This window comes from Macaca thibetana, chromosome 14 (assembly GCF_024542745.1).
Source record: "Macaca thibetana thibetana isolate TM-01 chromosome 14, ASM2454274v1, whole genome shotgun sequence".
Lineage (NCBI taxonomy): Eukaryota > Metazoa > Chordata > Mammalia > Primates > Cercopithecidae > Macaca > Macaca thibetana.
In genome coordinates, this window is record NC_065591.1 from 84,098,817 (window position 1) to 84,114,758 (window position 15,942).

Here is a 15,942-nt window from a genome sequence, read left to right on the forward strand (position 1 = left end):
GTGTATGGGTAAATAAATATTGTTTCCTTTATGACATTTTAAACAAGAGCAGTGGACAACAGGGGAGAAAGTCAATCCAAGCATTACTAACCACTCATCAGTGGCCCTACACCCTCATACTGACATTCTCAGTTGATCTGAAGGAGCCTTTGTTACTTTGCTTCTTGCCATTAGTTTTTTCACCAGAAGCTATGCTTTAACCACCAGCTGAAAATCCCCAGATCTTTCTAATTCAGATACTATCAAGGTTGCAAATCAAAGTGAGCTTCACTTAAAGCAAATGCTAAACATCTAGTCCATAAAAGGCTTCCCCTAAAATAGCACTGATTTTTCTGCCAATGCATATTTTGAACACACATATTTAAATCTCCTCAGGTATGTCTTTAAGGCTCCAGTGTCCATAAAGAATTTGGTAGTATTTTTCACACAATGGGTCCCCAGTGAGTAGAGTGTTTATTAGGTGAGAGACAGAAGGCAGAGGAAGAAGAGCAAAATATGGAGAATGAAAGGAGGAGAAGAGGAAGAAGGAAAGTAGAGAAAAGGGATCTCACCCTTGCTTTGTACCTGTCTGGTCCATTTAAGCATCCCTTAAGGTGATGGGTTTTGAACATCAGTGCATAGAAGAATCATTAGCGGACTTGTTGAAAATGCAGATTCCTGCTCCCCAGCTCCCCACTCCCAAAGATTCTGACTTGCTCTCTCCTCCCACCACCCAAGATGCCGAAAGGAAAGAGGAGCAAGGGAAAGAAGGTGGCCCAGTCCCTGCTGTTTTGAAGAAGCAGAAGGTCAAGTAAGGGGTGAATTCCTGTTTGAGAAAAGGCAAAGAATTTTGGCATTGGACAAGACATCCAGAACAAAAGGGACCTCCCCTGCTTTGTCAAATAGCCCCACTATATCACGTTGCAGCTGGCAAAGAGCTACCCTCTATAAGCAGCTGAAAGTGCCTCCTGTGATCAACCTGTTCACCCAGGCCCTGAACTGCCAAATAGCTACTGACTGCTTAAGCTGACCCATGAGTACAGATCAAAGACAAAGCAAGAGAAGAAGCAGAACTTGTTGGCCTTGGCTGAGAAGAAAGCTGCCAGCAAAGGGGCTATCCCCACTAAGAAACCACCTGTCCTTCAAGCAGGGGTTAAAACTGTCACCACCTTGCTGGACAACAAGAAGGCTCAGCTGGTGGTGATTGCACACGAAGTGGATTCCATCGAGCTGATTGTCTTCCTGACTGCCCTGTGTTGTGAGATGGGGGTCCCTCACTGCATTACCAAGGGGAAGGCAAGAGTGGGATGTCTACTAGCCCACAGGAAGACCTGAACCACTGTTGACTTCAGAAAAAGACAAAGGAGCGTTGGCTATGCTGGTAGAAGCCATCAGTACCAATTACAATGACAGATATTATGAGAACCATTCTCACTGGGGAGGCAATGTCCTGGGTCCCAAGTCTGTGGCTTGCACTGTCAAGTTGGAAAAGGCAAAGGCTAAAGAACTTGCTACTAAACTGGGTTAAATGTACACTGTTGAGTTTTCTGTACATAAAAATAACTAAAATAATACATTTTTTTTCCCAAAAAAAAAGGTGGGGGGGGGCGGGATTCTGATTCAGTAGGGTCCTCGGAAGGTAAATGTTAGCAAGTGTCCCCAGTCACTTCTGATACTTAGGTAGCCTTTGCAAGCCCTTTTGAGAAACATTCACCTATGGAAATAATGATGAAGACTACGGCAAGGAAGTTTTAGTTCAGGAAAAGGCCATCTACATACTGAATTCAAAATACCTTGAAATAAAAGAGTGGCCATTTTCTCTGACCTCTTATCATTGTAGGGAACAGGATTATAACATCGCTTTTACCATGTTACACTCTTGCTAAACAGCCCAACTAGTTCTCACTGCCAGCAAGATAGAGTCATAATGTCAGCAAGGCCTTTCATAAATGAATTCCCACCTATTTTTTCCAGCTTAATCTCTTTACTCATGCATATAGCCTTCATTCCAAGCAAACTAATCTATGCATTGTCCCCAAGCATGCTATAAACATCGTCTCTACATCTATGGTGGGGTTTCTAAAAATCACCTAATTTCCCCAACTTTGAGTGATCTAACACTTAATATTTCTTCAAATCCCAGGACTGATAGCACCTCCATCTTCCAGATGGCTCCTGCAAACCTGCTTCCTAGGTCCTCCAAGTTTGGTGTCCCCAGGTCTCCAAGCAAGACTCTTAAGAATTCCTGGCAGTTCCTAAAAGTCTTTGAATAAATTATCTTTTTCTCAAGTTTTCAAGAGCATTTTTCTGTTGATTTGAGTTAAAGAATCCTAAGTCAGATACAATTTTTTCTTTAACCTTTACACTTCCTACCTTACATTGGGCACTTTACCTATATTGCCTTGTTCCATTTATTTTTCATACATCTCTGTATTCTTTCCCCAACTAAATTGCAAGATCTTTTGGAGCATAGACTCTTTTATAAATTGTTTATGCATTTCTCCAAAGGCTTAGAACAGTGTCCTAAATAAAACATATGTAGTCGGGGTTGGGGGTGGGTAACTGACTACCCTCAGAGGTTCAAAGTCGCCTTTCTGGCCTCAGCATAAAGTGTTCTTAAAATTCTGTTATCAAACTAGTTCTGGAATTTTCCAAATCATTACTAATCCTTTGCCAAACCAATCTAAACTGTGATGGACAGGAAGCATTCTTGTCTGTAACATTTCCCTGGTGCTGTTGTTTAATAAAGATTGCAGCCCTGTGAACATCTGCTTAAAAACAAAAACAAAATTCCTCCAGGGTAACTTGATTTCTGATCTTCATCAGGAAACATGTTACACTCTAGCACTCATCAGAGCATTTGTAAATCCCCCACTGTTATTACAGAATGCAAACCTACCTTTTTCCCTGTGTTTAGGAGGTAAAGGTTGGGCTTTAGAGTCACAAGCCCTCCCTGTAGCTCACCAGGCTCCACTGTCTTGCCTCTTTCTTTCTAATTATCCAAAGTATATACTATTCTGCACCAAGGCTGCTTTTCATGAGTGAAGGAACATTGCTCAATCAAGTGAATTTACTATGAATCTTGCCCTTTTAATTTCCACATGGAAAACACACAAAAAACACTCTATGTAACTAAAATATTTTTAATTTACTCTTTGCAGTAATTTCATATATACTTTAAGTACCTATTCCTCAAAATAAATTGAAATTTTGGAAAAATATGGTAAAAAGATTTAAGCAGGAGCAACTTTTTTTGTATGCTGTTCATATAGCTAAAAGCTTAAGAACTTTCTTTGCAGAAACTCAGGGATATACCAAGTAGGCACATAGATATTATCAGTGTACTCAGTCTTGAAAAATACTTTTGACCACTTTTAGTATGTTTTCAGTATAAAAATGATCTCTTTTTCTCCTACTTCTAATCAAGCTACCTTTTAGTTCCTGTGGAGTTGAAAGAAAAGTGGTATATATGCAAATAGTAATAACCTTCAAGATTGACAAGAAAAATTATGCTCAAGTCTGAAGCAACCTCAAGAATATTTTCTACTTTCAGGTACCATTTCTTCTACGATAATATAAGAGAATTCAGCCTGGGGTTGTATTAAGAATAAACAAATTATCTTCTAAAGATCTTAATGCTAAAGTTCAGACAATGAGTGACACAATTTAGATTTCACATGAAATCTGTCTCCATCAAGAATTCCTTAGACAACCAAGTACCACACTGAGAGCTCTTATTCTCTCCAACACAATTGAAAGTGTCACATGCAAAAGAAAGCCAAAGTTTTTTTAATCGTAAGAAAACAATATGACAATGTCTTGCCTTAGACTTCAACTGAATTCCTCACTGCTTATTACTATTATTATTGATAATAGGCATTTCTGTGCCACTAAAATATTCACAGGACTCCTTACCATCACTGTATCTATAAGCTGCTCCTCAACCTCTGCGTGAGATGAATTAGTTATATTCTGACTTTTACTAACAGTGAAACAAAGACCTCAAGTAAATAAGTAATCTGAGTCTTATAAAATGTTTTCACTTAACAGAAATCAGAAATCATAATTTTTTATTACACGTCAACATTCTGAAACACTATGAGATGAAAACACACACACAAAATCCACCAATTATGGAAAGAATCATTTAAACAAAAATAGCTCAAAGGAGCTCCATGAGTCTACAACTTCATTTTCTTTGCAGTTTCATCCAAGAAAGCATATATTAACCTTGTACCCAGGCTTAACTAATTTTTCCAAGCAATTGCCAGAAACTTTCTTAGAAGTGCTAGTTCTTATTCTAATAGTTATGATATCTAAATTCATGTGTGACAGAAACCTTGTTTTACTAAGAACAAGAGAGTGTTTTAATCATGAAACCAACTTTCTTGCCAATAAACTGCCACAATACAGCCACCGTACAGTTGCTTTCCTGGCCAGTCGGTAATGCATGAGGTACAATTTCAAACTAGGACATTTATCAGTTGTTTATTCCTAGTGAAGCCCACAGTGCTACAAGCAGAACTACTGGGTTAGTTTTCCTCTTTATAAATGTCAGCTCATATTTTCTTTAAGCACAGAACTTTGAGAGAAAGAGATAAGAAAATAAAGGAAGCAAGCTTTGTTTGAATGTCTCTTGCATAGCCAGTAATGGCAAACACTTTACTCCAGCAAGAGGTAATGCATGGAAGCATTTAACACAGTGTATACCTTAAAGACAGTGCTTAGTAACTCATAATTAAAACTAAGATGAAAAACTCAATGAGCCCTTCCTCTGACTAGCATTTACCTGATGTGAGATAGGCATTTCTTCTTGCCCTAGGAGTGATTATTTCTAGAAGAATCACAGAAAGCCCGATGTACCAGATTGAGTTATTAACAGAATCTGTTGTCTCTAATTTATCTGAATGTTTCAAACAATGTAAGCAACATATCAAACATATTTATTTTAAAAAGAAAAGGAGTCATTATTTGGAGTTGATAACAAAGAGGGGAGTTGCACCACCTCCATGGCCCCACGACCCCAGTCCTGTTGCCAGCATTGAAAATCAGGGTTATCCCACAGCTACACTGTTCCCAGCCCAAATCCTGGAACTCTCCAATGATCAGCAATTGGAATGGCCCTGCCTGCAAGCTTGCTACATGGTAGCCCTGTAAGATTCCTCCTTAGGCATGTGGGCCCTCAGAGTGAATATGGCTTAAAGCAAATGTAGATGTGATGACTCTTTCTGAACTATGGTTCAACTTTGGTGTCTGGCTTTTCCTGTCCGAGATAGAATAGAGATGTAATGTTGGGTCTCGAGAGATCATTCTAGTGAATGTAGTGACAACTGCAGATATCAGTCCCAGGCTATGACAAGGGCTCAGACCTTCATAAAGGGCTCAGTCATCACCTCCTAGATTAGCTGGTCCCTGTACCCCAAGGCCATTGCCTCAGACATGAGTGCTTTCCCTTGAATGTTGTCTCCTTTGAAACCTGGGGCAGAGGGCAAGGATCTTACTAGTATTAGCTCAACAGCTATTTCTTACTTAGCTAAAGAAATACAGTCAGCTAAGGTAGTCTTCTGACTGGGTCATGTTGATCAATATGAAAAAATCTGTTTCTTTTCTATTTATTTCAAGCCAAGACAGACTCACTAGCTGAACACTAAATATGATGTTTATGACTTGTGTTTTTCTTTGTTTCCAAGGAAGATCATATTAATAAATTTATAGGAAAATTTCCAATATACAGACTGATACCTACATTGCTTTTTCTCATCCTCCAAGTTTAAATACCTACAAACAGAACCTTAAAAAATATCTAAGAAAAATTTGTATATAACGCTACATAGGAAACATTTATTCATTCAATACATAATAAACACTTTTGAAGTGTCCCAGTGGTGCACAAGACAGAGACAGCCACTGCCCTCAAGAAACAAATAATCTGTCCCCAGGTTCTTAAAAGGACTAAAAGATTTTGCCAACACAAATGCCTTCTATAAGGAAAAAGCATCTCATCTAGTGTTATTCCCAAAGTAGGGGCTCAGCAGTAGTTAATTAATAATGATGAAGAACAATCAGTCCCTCATGAAACTGACTCAGTATTCCAGAAGTGTCACTATTTAAATGTGGCCTACATTTTCCCATCTTTTCTTATCAAAGTGACACTTTGTCTCAGTACATTGGCTGCAATGTGCATACAGGTACCTCACTGAAAGTGTAAAAACACATCTCTCAGCATGCTAGGGATGTAGATGCTGACATTTATTTTGCCTGTACTCTCAGGGTGGCATTACAGTTCCACAGAGAAGCAGAAACAAAGAAGTTGGGTTTACTCTAGATAAATATAAGCTTACAAGTCATGAGCAACTGATCATCTACCAGTACTTAAGTACATGAATGTACTTAAGTCAAAAGTGAGGGGGTCTCCACTGGGGGTCTATGTGGGGTTTCAGCAGCCTCAGCTCCCAGATCCTTCACAGTCAGAAGTCTATTATGGCTTCATGTATTGCTCAGTAAGTTATAACTTTATAAGTTGACATTTTCCCTAGTCCTTCCAACAGGACTGTAGGAGTTAAAATTCTTTGAGGTCCAACTGTTCAGTTGAAATTACCAAGGGCAGGCCTATTGCTATGGTCAAATGCTCTATGCTCCCATAACGCTTATCTTCTCAATACCCCATTCTCTCTTATGCTTCAGGACTTTTAAACATGTTGGATTCTACCAAACCCCATCCCCTCCCCACCGCCATCGACACACACAGACACACACACACACGCACACATTTGTTCACCGTGGAAAATTCTTAGTTATCCTTCAATGCTCAGACCAAAAATCCATTGTCCTATGTCAATGTCATAGGGACAGGACTCCTGTAGGGTGGTGTTCACAATTCTGTTCTGAAATTTAACATAAATTGTAATACATCTATTTATATACAAGTTCCAAAGTCAATCAATGAAATCTTCAAGTACAGGAACTAAAACTTATTTACCTTTTATCTTCACAGGATCCTTGGAACACATTAAGTACTTATTAAATAGTTAAATTTGATTAAGTGCTTATTAGATGAATAAATACATGGATGAATGAAACAAACCCATCCCATCCAAGATTATTTCATAACCCCACTACCACAAAGGTCTTTTGTCAGGACAACCATTTTCAAGTAGAGCCAGGTTCACTTTAGATCAAGTTAATCCTTAGTGAGACATTCTGAGAACTTCTGACCCTCGGTGAGATTTAGGCATGTTAGCAGAAGCCATAAGTTGTTTTTTTTTTAATTACAGCTGAAAATATATATGAATATTAATAGTCATTACAAGAAGCTCTGGAGCTTTGGGGAAAAATATGTGGATTTCAAGGAAAAGAAATATTCTATCTCTGGCACAATTTCAAGTATCAAGAGCAGAGTCTTCTTAATGAAGTGTTAACGAAGTGTCAGCATAGACCAGAATGCTGCTGATTTGCATACTCCTTGGTTAATAGTGTTAAAATAGGATTGTGTGGATGTTAAATCCTATTTATTTTATAGAGCTGAAACGCCTGTTAAGATTATTGATTCCTTGTGGCAATTCTTAGTACAGAATCGTCTAGTAAATTAAAAGAGGATTCATTTGGCTACTCTGGAATGGTTATAATTCTAATTTTCAAGCAATGTATTTCTTTATTGTATTCACAAAGTAAAAGATTGTATGGCCTTGAATTTCACAGACAACCTCTTGATCCTGAAAATCTGAGATTTTGTGTACTAGAGAAAGACTTAATGATCACTAGGCTCATAGTCACTAAACCCAACCATTCACTCTCATCCACAAAAGTATTGGAGGTAAGGCATAAGTGTTAATGACAAGATTGTATAACTGGATTTTTGGAATATAGAGCAATTACTCTCTGAAATATGTACCATCAGCAAAGTAGCTTAAATATATATACACACACACACACAAAATATATATAAAATATAAATATATATTTTGTGTGTGTGTGTATATATATTTAAGATGCATATTTAATACATAATTTATTAAATATTGTTTTTATAAACATAAGCAAAATTTAAAATTATATATGCATATAAACATAAATGATACATTAATTATAATAGTTATAATGCATAATATATAAAAATATGTGAAATATATTTTATATTAATATGTATTTAGGTATTAAATTATGTGGTATATGTATTATACATATAAAGTCATTTTAACTTGACCTTCTAAATGTTTTCCAGCAAATATCATTTTGTTCTATTCCTACTATGTTCCCAGTTTTTTTTTTTTTTTTTTTTTTTTTTTTTTTTTTTGAGACGGAGTCTCGCTCTGTCGCCCAGGCTGAAGTGCAGTGGCGCGATCTCGGCTCACTGCAAGCTCCGCCTCCCGGGTTCCCGCCATTCTCCTGCCTCAGCCTCCTGAGTAGCTGGGACTACAGGCGCCCGCCACCTCGCCCGGCTAGTTTATTGTATTTTTAGTAGAGACGGGGTTTCACTGTGGTCTCGATCTCCTGACCTTGTGATCCGCCCGCCTCGGCCTCCCAAAGTGCTGGGATTACAGGCTTGAGCCACCGCGCCCGGCCTGTTCCCAGTTTTAAATCCTTATTATTTGCCTTCTGGGCCACTCATGCAACTCCTTAAATTCAGTATTTTCTCTCTTAAATTAATCTTTCTATTAGTCACTATCATGATTTATCTAAAATCTAAATGTTTCCTTGGTTTAAAGCCCTTTAATGACCCACATTACTTATACTACAGGCTTGAGCTCCTTAACAAAGTAATAAAGAAGTAACTCCTGCTTATCTTTTAATCTCATCTCTGATAACATCATGCCTTGCTTTTTAAACCATGAAATACATAAGTGTAATAGTTTTACTACTTTACATAGAGTATGATGATTTTTGTTTGTTTGCTTGCTTTGGATTTTGGGGATTTTTAAAACCTCTATGGCTTGTAATCAGAATTTTCTTCTCACCTTAGGCTTCAATATTTCAAGACTAAGCTTGGGTGTCACCTTTTCCTTGAAGTTTTCTCTTATCCCCCAAGACAGTGGGAGTGCAGTGGTGCAGTCATGACTCACTGCAGCTTTGAACTCCTGGGCTTAAAGGATCCTCCCACTTCAGCCTCCTGAGCAGCTGTGATTACAGGTGTGGGGTACTGCACTCAGCCCCATGCATTCTTTAATGCCTTCTACTTATCTCTAGTCTTATTCTGAATATTTTGGTTTATTTTTTTTTTCCTGTTAGACAGTGAGCTCCATGAAGGCATAAACTATGTTGTAGTTATCTGCCAATCCTAACACATTGTTTGGTAGATAGCTGTTGAATGGATGATGGAATGGAGACATTCTTGATCACTTCTAACTGCTCTTAAGAAAAAAATGTGTTAAGTTCTTGGGCAAGAGTGAATGAGCTAAAGTCCTCAGACCTGCTCTTGTTTCATTCTTTTCTGTATTTGTTCATTTACTTTACCAATTCCACATTTCCCCTTTTTTTTAGATTTTTTAAAACTAATTCTTCTTCAGAGGTTTTTTTTTCTTAGAGTTTTTAAAATTAATTCCAGAAATTAACGATTTTGGGATGAACTTCACCACCTTTATTTCTATAGCACCAAACATGATTGTATTTAATTTTCTACTGGAAATGTCTGTGCAATTCAAGAACATATGGGATTCCTCTCCAATATAAACATGGTGAAATTGTTTGCTTTAATTTTCTCTTACTTAGTTATAAAAGGGAAAAGGATAATAAATGCAACTTGGATTCTTGATCTTTTGATATAATTTCTAACTTTAATATTACCTTAAAAACATCCTCCCCCACTGGACAGAAAAAAATTACTTTGGCATTTCTTCTTGCACTACAATAATGTACAAGGAGCTGAAATACAATGAATAGGATCTAATCCTGCCTTCAAGAGGTTTATAAACTTGTGAAGAAATAAGACAAGAAACCAGACATCTACAATTCAGTTGTGAAAAATGTTCTAACTCACTAGAGAGCCACTTTTTGAGCTGGATCCCAAGCACACGGAGCTGAAGTGCAGGAGGTCTCCTGAGAATTGGCATCCCCACCACTCTAATGCAGTGCCACAGCTCTGTCAGTATGGGGAACGTCCATCAGTGTCCTGGCTGTGATCAGCAGATATATTTTAGCTCTTCAGCCACAAAGCAAAATAAGCAAGATGTCAGCACTGTCTTAACAAGACAGATTGCCTGTTAAAAGGGTGTTTAATTCTTGGGATAGAATTTCAGGTGACTCAAATGGGAGGCATACCCTCAAGTTCCCAAACGTCCTTGTCTAGAAGAGTATCAGAATTATCATGCCCTGGTTCAATTCGGCACAAAGCTCGGACAATAGCTCTCATCCCTAGGAATTATAAAAGTAGGGGCAACCAAGCCGTGTCTCAGAAAAGAGGAAGCTAGCCTTCTTAAGTATGTTAAACAACTAGTGCTGATGGTTAACAAAAACTCTAAAGCAACTTGGGTAGAGCTTAAAAGCCACTGATGAGGATCGCTAATTCAAACATTTATTCATATATTTATGTATTTATTTATTTGATCCTTATGGGGAGATCACTGTGTATCAGGAAATGTCGTAGGAAATAGAAAGACAATCATGGATGAGATATAATTCCCACCCTCAAAGGCCTACTATTTAGAAGTTCAAGTAACCCATAATTATAATAGAATGTTCCAAGTGCACAGGAGGCTATGGGAACTTAGGAGGACCAGTAAGCCCAGGCCTGGGATAATGGAAAACTTCTCAGTCAAAGGAAATTCTACACTCAGTCTTGAAGAAATAAGAGAAGGAGTTAGGGATCCTACCTTGTGTTTGCCTTTGGTTAACTCAGATTTTCATTGCATACCTTCTGTGCATTCATTATGTGATACAGAGGTCCTGGAGATCTTCTCTTGAGATAAATTAAGATGCTTTGCAGATGCTTTATGAGTACGTAATTCTAAATCTTGATGGCTTTACTGCTTACTCTATTATACTCACGAATGATTTTTAACCAAGTGGTGTGTCAAGCAGGGTTTTGGTAAAAGTCCCTAAGATGTAAAATTCTTTACAGAAGTTTACCAAATGAATCCTGCAAAGGAAGATCCTTGGAAGGATTTTGACCTGAGCCTTTACTGAGGATCAACGTGAAAACTGGCTTAGGCACAGAACAGGGCTAGATGTTTCTGGCTTATATATGTGATGTAGTCTTCTTAAATGAACATTATTCTCAGTTGAAGTGGTTACCAGTAGATGAAAATATGCAAATGCTTAATTCATGCTAACTTACTAATAGAGATTGTCTTCAAAGAGACCATAAATTCTTTCTCTAAACTTCTGAGGCATAAAAATATTAACTTTACTCATTAATAACTTGACTGATTGGTTCTGGAATGCAGAGTTGTTAGATACTTTGTGTATTTCCACAGGAACATTTTAATATTATTTTCATTTGATTTTTTTGTTTTTAATCACAGCTTAAAAATCAGACATGCACATTCTAAAATGCTTCACTAAACAGCTGTCATTATTCTCAACACAATCTTTTTAATTTAATCTATTGATACACTATATTTATGAATGTGTTTTTGTGACAGGCCCTTAAATTGTTGAGACTAAATGTTTATCAAATTTTTTCAAAAAGGATGCATAGCAAAGTGTTTACATCACTTACTCCTGTGGGAGTGGTGAAGGCATGGGGGTAAGGGCAAGTTCCATTTTTCACTGTGAAATTTCTGAACTTAGACTGTAACCACTGAATTTTAAGTTTATGATGAAACCTAGAAGAATATGTTATATTTCCTATTTCTGAAATGTTCTCTCTTACAAGAGACAGATACTTATGAAGAAATACCGAATTAATGAGAGTTCAGGTGCAACATTGGATTTAAAATTAAGCTCTTGTGTTATTTCCATAATCCCTCTTTGCTGTGCATATCAGGAATATAGCAAATGAAAGCTGCAACATTATCAGCAAAAGAATCATACAAATAAGTGAGCAGATAATTGAGCAAACACCACTTTAATCTCTCAAACAAATGCTACCAGCACTAACACAACCCCACTTACGAGTCAAATATGGGAATGGGTGGCTGACTTTAAACTTCCAAAGCACATTCTGTACTCCAAATCTTGGAATTATGGTCTCTTACAAGAAAGACAATAAAAAGGCATGGAAATATTTGTAAGAGCAACATAAATAATGCAAAATCGATTTTTTAAATCAGGTCCACTCTACATGCATGACCAAGCCAAAGTATTTAAAAACGTACACTGACATCAGGGCAACTAGCTGAGTGTGAAAAATCTCATCTATGGAAACACACAGGTTTTGGTGACATGAAATGAGATTACTGACCATTTATGCTACAATGGATTGAACGAAAGGAATGGAAGAAGAAATATGCTAAATTAGAATCATGATTAGTTTGTTTTACCAGCTTAGGCAACGCATACAACTGTAAATCACTCTGGTCCAGGAAATCAGATATAAGAGTTCTAGTAATGCCTGTGCTACTAACTACAGCCTTAGGAAAGACCTTTCACCCCCTCTAACATAAAGATGATACTTGTCCTTTATGCATTATAAGGCTCGGAACTTGAGGAGTGCAACCAAGGGTTTCTCGCAAATGCTTGAGAAAAGAGCTCTTTTGTAAGGGAAATCATAACCCTAACCACATATGTTCCTGTTCCCCAAGCCTCTACTGAAATGGCATGGCCCTCCAACTTGGCAAGAATGACAGTAAAGCTCTTAACGTTCATAACATAATGATAACTCTGTCTCCCTCATGTCTGGTGTCTAAAGCACATGGCTTTCACATTAGCTAACATTAAAGAATAGCTGTTCCATGGGTAGTTGTAAGAGACGCATGAATTGTCTGTAAGCCTGCACGTGCCAAAGACTAACTTGAGACATCTGATATTTGAAAAAGACCGTCTAATGGGTATGCTAAATATCTTTCCTTCTAGGTTCTAACATCGTGTGTTAGATCATCAGGAAGCCACGTACCTGGGTGAAATTATCTCAGTTCTCCATAGAAATGCCTTCACTGACTGCTGATAAAGGATTTTGCCCTGAGCCTTTACTGAGGGTCAATATGAAAACTGGCTTATCAGTATTTCTATTGTTTTTGGAAAACTGTTGCCAGGCAGTGTCCACTATGCCTGCAAATAGCCAGTTTTGAAAGGGAGTACAGAAATTCACATTTAACTTAATTTCAAGAAGAGGTTAGTTTCTGTCTGTGAGTGTGTATGCTTTCTTTGGGGTGCAGTGAATATCAAGGAACGAATGAGCTTCCTTTTTGCATAGGTATGAGAAAACTCAGAGCTAAATTCATACATACCTTAGAAATTCGCTTACCTTAGGTTATGGCACTTTATTCTTCATGCTTTTTAAAAATAGTCTTTCTTGTATTTCAATTACCAAATACCCATTTTACATGTTGACTTGGGAGCTTCTTTCTGTATTTTTCGGATTTCAGAGGTATATAGCTGAGGGTAAGTAGGAAAGGAAATAAAACTCGCTGAACATCACTCTGTCACAGGGAGTTTAAATACATAACCTTAGGTATTTGTCAGCAACACCCTTTCCTAAAGATGAGGTTCAGCTATATCAAATAACATAATCAACGTTACAGAACTAGTAAGAGTCACAGCTGATATTTGAACCCAGGTTTTTCTGATTTTATCCAAAGCCTATCTTCCTATTTATGATCTACTACATATATATTAAACATTCATTATTCATTATTATCATAAGCTAATTTGGGGCTTGGTTATTAAGTTAATTAAATAATTAAATACCCATTCCCTTTTTTTGTATTGTTGTGAGGGTAAAATAATACTAAATACATGAAAGCACTCTGAAAGAATTTTATTTTTTTTTATTTTATTTTTATTATTTATTTTAGACAGAGTCTCACTCTGTTGCCCTGGCTGGAGGCAGTGGCGCGATCTCGGCTCACTGCAACCTCTGCCACTCCCGCGTTTAAGTGATTCTCATGTTTCAGTCTCCAGAGTAGCTGGGATTACTGGCACCTACCACACACTCAGCTAATTTTTGTATTTTTAATAGAGACAGGGTTTCACCATGTTGGCCAGGCTTTCTTGATCTCCTGACCTCAGGTGATCCGCCCGCCTCGGCCTCCCAAAGTGTTGGCATTTCAGGAGTGAGCCACCAAGCCTGGCTCTGAAAGAATTTTAAAATGGTATACAACTGTATTGTATTATCTATTACTCTCATATTGATAATTATAAGTCTTGAATTATTATATCAAAATCTAAGGACTGTATGTGAGTATGTAATTCTAAATCTTGAGGGCTTCCTTGCTTACTCTGTTAGTACTCAAGAATGATCTTTAACCAAGCAGTGTGCCAAGAAGAGTTTTGGTAAAAGTCCCTAGGATGTAAAATTCTTTACAGAAGTTCACCAACAAATGACATTCTAAAGTGAACTTCAGCTCATAAAATCCTATTTTAGTAAAGAAATTATTATGACACCATTCCATCTTCCTGCAAGCCATCTGAAGCCATTCATTTGAAAATCCTACAGTGGTTCTCTGACCTGCAAACAGGTATTTTCTATTTGTGAGTATGTCAAATAAAGAGGGATAAACTATTTTTTCCTAGAGCCTGAGAAACAGCCTCAGACTTTAATGATCAACTGTCTCTAAAAACAGACAAGAACAGTCTCTCCACTCTTCATCTGAGCCCAAATCCTCAGCCAATATAAAAGTGCAACCTCATCATACTTGATCCTATTTCATTATAAGTTTCACTATCTCTTCTCATTCCAGCTCTTTAACCTTCAAAAAAAAAAAAAAAAAGACTTTTACTACTTCAGCTCTTGATACTAGTTATATTTTTCATTTTGTGTGTTAGTACTATTTCCTTTAGCTTGTCAGTAATATATATATATGAACAAAACATTCTACATGAGAAAGCACAAATATTCTTCTAAGCCTCAACAGCAACAGCAAGTATCACACAATGAAAACATCACTGTAATGGAAAGACTTCAGTGCTGCTTCATTATTAAAAAGATAAACAACTCAGGAAGTAGACTGCAGAACTTGGTGCTATTTAAATAAAGCTTAATTCCTTCAGTGAACGTTTAGCAAACTGTAGACAAAATATTTTCTCTCCCTTATTTTTAACTTAATGAATTGCAATAATACCCTCATGTAACCTTAGCCTAGACATTATCATTGCTGGTGGTTGGGGTGCCTTTGTTTTAAGAGCCCAGAAATAAGCGCCTACATCTATGATCAACTGATTTTCTTTTTCCTTTTTTTTTTTTTTTTTTTTTTTTTGAGGCATGCTCTCACTGTGTTGCCCAGGTTAGAGTACAGTGGCATGATCATGACTCACTACAGCTTCGACCTCCCAGGCATAGGCCATTTGCTCACCTCTGCCGCCCAAAGTACTGGGATTACAGGCATGAGCCACCATGCCTGGCCGCGGTGCATGTTTTTGTCTTACTTTTATTTGAATTACCAAAGATCCTTGGACAGTGACAAAAGCGTATAATGAGAAATGTCATATAGGCTTCTGGTGCCCTATAAATTATAAAGACTAATGATATAAAATAACATGTGACCCTTGGAACCAGCGTAAGACTGTTCCAGGAAGTCACAGAAACACTATTAGAGAAGTAACCCAAAGAAAAACTGGGGGTTGCAGAGATGAGAAGTGTCATCCCTTCCTGAGAAGAGTAGCTCTGACCCAAAAGATCAACTAGGGGGGAACTGCCCCTTCAGCATCAGTACAGGAAGTTTCAGGGCTCCCTTAAAGCCAAGGCTAACACAGAAACAACAACAACAAATTAGCCTGTGAGTATGCTCTCAGGTTTCCTGGAAGCAGAGCCTGGTAGAGATTAGGCAAGCAATCTGTAAAGGAGGGAAGGAAGCAGAATAGAGAGGTGAGAGAATCAAGCAAAGATGTAGTCAGTGATATCTAGCCTCGGCCTGATGCTTTCAGATAGGT

At 37.6% G+C, this 15,942-nt stretch overlaps 1 pseudogene; it reads left to right on the forward strand.

Annotated features, from left to right (window-relative positions):
* Positions 1–596: 596 nt before the first annotated feature.
* On the forward strand, positions 597–1,507 carry LOC126936518 (60S ribosomal protein L7a-like; annotated as a pseudogene).
* The last annotated feature ends 14,435 nt before the right edge of the window (positions 1,508–15,942 follow it).